Raw genomic sequence first — 8494 nt, 5'->3', positions numbered from 1 at the left:
TATGAATTATAAATATATGTCAAAAGTTGTTGTTAGGAAAACTTTTATTGAAAGCTTCTCCATGATCCAAATACACTAAAAAAGTTTCTTTTACTTCTTTAAAACGATAAACATATGATTTTTGACATTGTATGATAGCGTAACGCGAATAACTTTAGAAAATGCATAATCACACGAATTAACTGTTTTTGTTGGAACAAAATTCCAAATATCTCAAAAACTATCGCATTTTGGAAAATTTTTGTTAATTGCATTTCGATTTAAAATGATACATAGAATTATAGTCTGTAATAAAATTACAGTTTTGTATGTCAATTAGTATGAAATTTAAGAACATTAAATTATTGCTAGAAAAACTTTTTTACCGTTAAGTTCTCTATCATACAATCACATTCAAAATGTTTCTTTTCTTTTTAGGTTTTTCTTGACAAAATATAAAAAATTAGAAAAAAATGTTTTTTTTTGCAATTTAAATTTTTAACACAAATTTTTGTTTTTGTGAAAAACGACACAACATTTTTTTCAGTGCATTTTTTTTTTTCATGCATAAATATTTATTCCCTGAAACTCGCTCTTAGAAAGTTTTGCTGTATAAAATACAATAATCGAACAAAAAAATTTGTAAAATAATGCACGTAGAAATGTTTACACCCTTTTAAAAGATTATTCCTTAGTCAAAATAATTTTACTGATTGTGGAAAATTTTTAGTCCTCCATGCCGGTGAAATATGTAAGGGGTCATGCATAAATGACGTAGCATTTTGGGGGGTAGGGAGGGTATACCAAATTTGTGACGAAGTGTGACGAGGGGGAGGGTAGGGTCAGAAGGTGTGCGACGTAGCATTAAGTTTAAAACCCATTGTTTAGAGAAAACAATTTAATGATCCTCCATTTTCAAAAGAAATGAATTTAAATTCAAACAAGTTACTTTTGATGCGGTTTTTCATGAGGTAAATTTTACGATTCGCGGAATTACAATAATACGAAAAGATTTTGTATGCGGATTTAACTTGCTGCATTAGTTAGCTAATGTTGCTAACTAGTAGACTTAGTTTGGAAGCTGAATTAAATTTTCACTTCGGATTTAACCAAACAAAATTTAGTAATTTAGATGAACGTATGGTTCTTAGAATCATTAGCAGCTGCACGATTGTGAACTGAGAGAACTTGTCTTCATGCTCTCCTTCACATATAAAATTCAAAACAAAACTATCAACACTATATTTGTCATGAAATGGGTTTATTTTGCACGCAATTTGTTGTTATAATGAAAATGTTGATAAAAGTCGTCAAACATTTTGAAAGGACATGTATTTAAAATAATTGAAAAACATATGTAATTTTTTATTCATCACCGACGAGGGGGAGGGGGTAGGTAAATGCTACGTTATTTACGAGGGGGAGGTTGGAATTTTGTGACCAAATGCTACGAGGGGGGAGGGAGGGGTCAAAAATCGCCGAAACAAAGCTACGTCATTTGTGTACGGCCCCTAAAGTTTCATAGGAATCTAAGATGGTCACGATTTTAAATATTTTCGGATGGATCTTCGTGGTATTCCTCACATTCTTTCGTGACGTTACAACGATTTGACGAATGTTCATTCGACAAATATGTTATAACTTTATCAAATGAAGGCCTACGTCAAAACTTATTACAGATTCAGAAAGTAGACAAAATTCCACGAAAGATTCAATCAACATTAACTGAATATACTGGAAGAGGATTGTTTTATGACCGATAATGGAACGTGACGTTTCAACGCGTGACAAATTAGAACTTTCAACGTATTTCAATAAAAGTCAAATCATCAAATTCTAGTATATTTAGTTAATGTTGATTGAATCTTTCGTGAAATTTTTTCTTCTTTCCGAATCTGCAATAATGTTTGATGTAGGTGTTCATTTGATGAAGTTATAACATATTCGTCGAATGAAGAAGCTTTGCTAAAAACGGTATTGTTTCTTTTTTATTCGATACTAGCTAATACAAGTCGCGCGTTGCTGAGGCTTTCAACGAAATAGGAGTGAAACACAATTTGTTCCGAAGTGCCATCTGGTGGGCAGATAACAAATGTCTACTACGTATACATTTTTATGGCAATCGGTAAGGCGTTTGGGACACACATACAAAAATTCATTTTCATTTATTCGACATTTAGTTATCCACAATTTTCTGAGGATAAATGCGGGCTCGCAGTACATTCAACTCAAACACGACAAACACGACTTAGTCGTACATTTTATTATGTCGTTCATAGGAATGATTCATGTCTAACTATTGAGAAATGATGTATTTACCCAATTCATTGGTGTTTTCTTCGAGGCATAAATGCAACACGGAACTAATGGTTCCCAAAATAGTGAATTTTGGAATAATTAGGTTTTAACATTACAAAAACAGTGCAATAGTTAACAACTTTATGAACATTAATAAAACAAAAGTCTAGTCGATTATTTTCTTTTTAGAATTAAGGAACATTTACAGTCTGACAGTGAACGAATTCATGATTTAATGCATCTTGATCATGATCTGGTTTTCGGAATTATGCATTAGTTCACAAAAACTAAACAGTTTGAATATGGAGAAAAAAATAGTTTCTTTTACCAAAATTGTTTTTCGTTAAGGAGAAACTTGGCATAGTAAACAGTCTGAATATACTTAGTTGAACTCTTCCACTCAACGTGGAATAATATTCATGACTTTCCTCATGCCTCGTGAACATATTCATGATACCTAATATATAAGCGTCGATTCACTATTTGTTTTCGTGGAATAGTTCACATAATCGCAAGATATTATTTTTAGACTCGTGATTCCTAGTATATTAGTCATGACTCACCATGTCCTGGTGGAATAGTGCACAAAATCATAAGTTAACAGGCATTCGTGATCTGGTTCTTGATTCATAGCACATTATTCGCGATCTATCTTGTATGCTTGAAAATATTTAGAAGATATCCCTAATCATTTTCACTTTCATATAACTTTTGAAAATTTTGAGTGCATAACTCTCCGAGCTCTCGATCGAAGCAATTCGTTTTCTGGTGCTGTGCATAAAGTGAACAAGAATATATATATATATATATATATATATATATATATATATATATATATATATATATATATATATATATATTATATATATATATATATATATATATATATATATATATATATATATATATATATATATATATATATATATATATATATATATATATATATATATATATATGTATATATATATATATATATATATATATATATATATATATATATATATATATATATATATATATATATATATATATATATATATATATATATATATATATATATATATATATATATATATATATATATATATATATATATATATATATATATATATATATATATATATATATATATATATTGTCAGTGAAGGTCAACTATTGTTTGAGGCAGTCTTTGTTCGCCGGTGCCCAGGCTGGTGAAGTGAATACGAGAATTGCCGGACACGCCGCTATATAAGCTAAGTATTATTTTTCTTTCTTTCGTTTCCCTTTCCCCGATCGGTCTACTTTTCCCTTCCCCTGAATACAAGTTTCATCTCTCGTTTACACCACGTGCTATCCTCGTGCCTAAATGGCCGAGGGCGAAGGAACATTGGATGGGAATGATATTCCCATGGATTTGCCGGATAAACCCGATATTACTCCCTCCCCTGATTCCCCCAGTCCTCCTCGTATTAAAACATACCCAGCCAGTTCAAATGGACCCTGGGTGGTGTATTTCCGGCCCAACATGAAATCGCCCAATATTCTAGAAATATCACGGGAACTGACTGCTAACTACCCGGCCGTAGCTCAGATAACACGTGTTCGAGCTAATAAGATACGCGTTATAGTAAATGACCTCGATCAGGCAAACCAGATTGCTCGCAGCGAGCGTTTTACGAAACAATTCAGAGTGTATGTGCCTTGTAGGGCAGTGGAGATCGATGGAATAGTCGCCGAACCGGGTCTAAAGTGCGAAGATCTGTTGAAGGGTGCCAAGGTGTCGTCCCCTCAGAATGCGCCAACTACAATCAATAAATCCAACGGAAGTGATGCACTACAGCCGAAGCAATTTGCTCCAGGACTTGGAAATATTAATTCTAACAAGGAGTACCCACCACTTCCAGGGACATCAAAAACCCCAAGTGTCCCCTTTTTTCAAACAGATACTCAGTCCAGTAGCGGACTAATGAAATTTTCTGACATAGTGGACTTAATTTTCACAGCTTTCAATGTTACTGATCCTCTTAAAAGCCTTCTGATACGTTTTCTCCCTATAGTGCAAACATTTTTGAAGCAGTTGACTACTAAATGGCCCCTCCTTGCAGCGATCGTATCCTTCGATGGCTAAGTCATCGAACGAGGTCACCGATTCGATCACTGTTCTACAGTGGAACAGCAGAAGTATCCTCCCGAAAATCGATTCCTTTAAATTTTTACTAAATAGTTTAAAGTGTGATGCTTTCGCATTATGTGAAACTTGGTTAACTTCCGATATAAATCTCAACTTCCACGACTTTAATATAATTCGTCTGGATCGAGAAAACCCCTATGGAGGAGTACTTTTGGGGATCAAAAAGTGCTATTCTTTCAACCGAATTAACCTCCCTTCAACACCAGGCATTGAAATTGTCGTTTGTCAAGTTTTAATCAAAGGTAAAGACCTTTGCATTGCTTCCATCTACATTCCTCCTAGAGCCTCGGTAGGGCACCGAACGCTTTGTAATATCACGGAATCCTTACCGGCACCGCGGCTAGTTCTGGGAGACTTTAACTCGCACGGTACGGTATGGGGTTGTCTTCATGATGATAATAGATCAACATTAATCCAAGATCTTTGCGACAATTTCAACATGACCATCTTAAACACGGGAGAAATGACGCGGATTCCTACACCACCAGCACGCGCAAGCGCGTTGGATTTATCGCTTTGCTCGACATCGCTACAGTTAGATTGCATGTGGAAGGTGATCCCTGATCCCCACGGTAGCGATCATTTGCCTATCGTGATTTCAATTGCTAACGGTTCAAGACCATCGAAAACAATCAATGCCTCGTATGACCTCACACGGAACATTGATTGGAAGAGTTACGCGACCGCGATATCCGTTAAAATCGAATCCACTCAAGAACTTCCTCCGGAGGAAGAGTACAGGTTTTTGGCTGGCTTGATTCACGACAGTGCGAATCAAGCTCAGACTAAACCAGTACCCAGCGCGAATACCCATGGACGGTCTCCCACCCTGTGGTGGGATAAAGAGTGCTCAGAGCTGTACGCGGAAAAGTCCACTGCGTATAAGGCATTCCGGGAAGACGGGTTACCCGCTAGCTATCTACAGTACGCGTCGTTAGAAAGGCGAATGAAGAGTCTAATGAAAGCCAAAAAACGCAGTTATTGGCGCCGGTTCGTCGATGGGTTAACGGGAGAAATAGCGATGAGCACTCTTTGGGGTACGGCTCGACGTATGCGTAACCGTAATAGTACCAACGAGAACGTGGAATATTCAAACCGTTGGATATTCGCTTTCGCCAAGAAGATCTGTCCGGACTCTGTCCCGGTACAGAAAACGTGCCGCGCCGCATCTCCTCCCGATACCGCGAACGAAACACCGTTTTCGATGGTGGAGTTTTCACTTGCTCTCTTGTCATGCAACAATAACGCCCCAGGGTTAGACAGAATCAAATTCAACTTGCTGAAGAATCTGCCTGACACTGCAAAAAGGCGCTTGCTGAACTTATTTAACAAGTTTCTTGAGGGCAACATTGTCCCTCATGACTGGAGGCAAGTGAAGGTCATCGCCATTCAAAATCCAGGAAACCAGCCTCCGACCACAACTCGTATCGTCCGATTGCAATGCTGTCCTGTATTCGGAAGTTGTTCGAGAAAATGATCTTGTTTCGCCTCGACAATTGGGTTGAAGCAAATGACTTACTGTCAGAACACAATTTGGCTTCCGCAAAGGCAAAGGGACGAACGATTGCCTTGCGTTGCTTTCTACAGAAATCCAAATGGCCTATGCTAACAAAGAGCAGATGGCATCAGTCTTCTTGGATATTAAGGGGGCTTTTGACTCAGTTTCTATCAACATTCTGTCAGAGAAGCTGCACCAGCATGGTCTTTCACCAATTTTAAATAACTTTTTGCTAAACCTGTTGTCTGAAAAGCACATGCACTTTTCGCATGGCGATTTAACAACATCGCGATTTAGCTACATGGGTCTTCCCCAGGGCTCATGTCTAAGTCCCCTGCTCTACAATTTTTACGTGAATGACATTGACGATTGTCTTGCCAATTCATGCACGCTAAGGCAACTTGCAGACGACGGCGTGGTCTCTGTTACAGGGTCCAAAACTGCCGACTTGCAAGGACCATTACAAAATACCTTGGACAATTTGTCTGCTTGGGCTCTTCAGCTGGGTATTGAGTTCTCCACGGAGAAAACTGAGTTGGTTGTTTTTTCTAGGAAGCGTGTGCCGGCGCAACTCCAGCTTCTATTAATGGGTGCAACGATCAACCAGGTTTTCACATTTAAATATCTCGGGGTCTGGTTCGACTCTAAAGGTACCTGGGGATGTCACATTAGGTATCTGAAACAGAAATGCCAGCAAGGGATCAATTTTCTCCGAACAATAACTGGAACATGGTGGGGTACTCACCCAGGAGACCTGATCAGGTTGTACAAAACAACGATATTGTCGGTGATGGAGTACGGGTGTTTCTCTTTCCGCTCCGCTGCGAACATACACTTCATCAAACTGGAGAGAATCCAGTATCGTTGCTTGCGCATTGCCTTGGGTTGCATGCATTCGACCCATACGATGAGTCTCGAAGTGCTGGCGGGCGTTCTTCCGCTAAAAAATCGATTTTGGGAACTCTCATATCGATTGCTCATCCTATGCGACATTCTGAACCCGTTGGTGATTGAAAACTTCGAGAGGCTCATCGAGCTTAATTCTCAAACCCGATTTATGTCCTTGTACTTCGACTACATGGCACAGAGCATTAATCCTTCTACGTATACTCCCAATCGTGTTCGTTTCCTAGATACTTCTGATTCTACTGTATTCTTCGACACATCCATGAAGGAAGAGATTCGTGGAATCCCGGACCATATACGCCCTCAAGTGATCCCCAATATATTTTATAATAAATTCCGAGAAGTCGACTGTGACAAAATGTTCTACACTGACGGATCAAATCTCGATGGGTCCACTGGCTTCGGTATCTTCAACAATACTATCACCGCTTCATTCAAGCTCAATGATTCTGCTTCAGTTTACGTCGCAGAGTTAGCTGCAATTCAGTACACCCTTGGGATCATCGACACTCTGCCCACAGATCACTACTTCATCATTTCGGACAGCCTCAGCTCTATCGAGGCTCTTCGTGCGTTGAAGCCTAAAAAGCAATTCCCGTATTTTCTGGGGAAGATACAGGAGTCCTTGTGTACGTTATCTGAAAAATCTTATCAGATTACCTTTGTTTGGGTCCCCTCTCATTGTTTTATTCCGGGCAATGACAAGGCCGACTCATTAGCAAAGGTGGGCGCATTAAATGGTGACATATACGAAAGATCAATCTGCTTCAACGAATTTTTTAGTATTTGTCGTCAGAGGACACTCAACAGTTGGCAAACCTCGTGGAGCAATGGTGAACTTGGACGATGGCTACATTCGATTATCCCAAAGGTATCAACGAAGCCTTGGTTCAGGGGGATGGATGTGGGTCGGGATTTTATTCGTGTAATGTCCCGACTTATGTCCAACCACTACACCTTAGATGCACATTTGCGGCGTATTGGGCTTGCGGAGAGTAGTCTGTGCGCTTGTGACGAGGGCTATCATGACATCGAGCACGTTGTCTGGGTATGCGCCGGGTATTTGGACGCCAGGTCTCAGTTAAAGAATTCCCTTCGGGCCCGAGGTAGACCACCCAATGTCCCAGTCCGAGATATGCTCGCAAATCGTGATTTCCCCTATATGTCCCTTATTTATACTTTCATAAAAACGATAAATATCCCAATTTAGCCCCTCTCTTTTTATTTCTCGTTTTTAGAAGTTTCCTCATGCCGTGTGGAACCGATAAGCTTCAGACTGCCGCTATGTAACCGCCGTCGCCCTTATCACTACGGAATCTGAAGCGAGAGCGACTCGAGGTCCGAAGAATACCATCCGCCAATCCGACCTACTAGACTGAGGCGCAAATTTGTTTCGCTGATCTCCCGTTTGCCCGAAAGTTGCAAGTTTTGCTCTTCTCTCTCGGTCACCATCTACGCCTTCTCTCCCCTGTCCTTGATACAACTACTTCTACACCGATTTTGGAAATGACCAAGCATAAGTATCCGATAAAAATTCAAATTTGTATTCCGTATTCCTAGTTTTAAGATAGTTGTAATTTCTACTCTTTGTTAAAACTATTGTCCCCCATCTTGTAAATAGAATTGTATCCCTAGTT

This window comes from Topomyia yanbarensis, chromosome 3 (genome assembly GCF_030247195.1).
Source record: "Topomyia yanbarensis strain Yona2022 chromosome 3, ASM3024719v1, whole genome shotgun sequence".
NCBI lineage: Eukaryota > Metazoa > Arthropoda > Insecta > Diptera > Culicidae > Topomyia > Topomyia yanbarensis.
The sequence above is the reverse complement of the archived record's forward strand: the minus strand, read 5'-3'. Positions refer to the sequence as shown.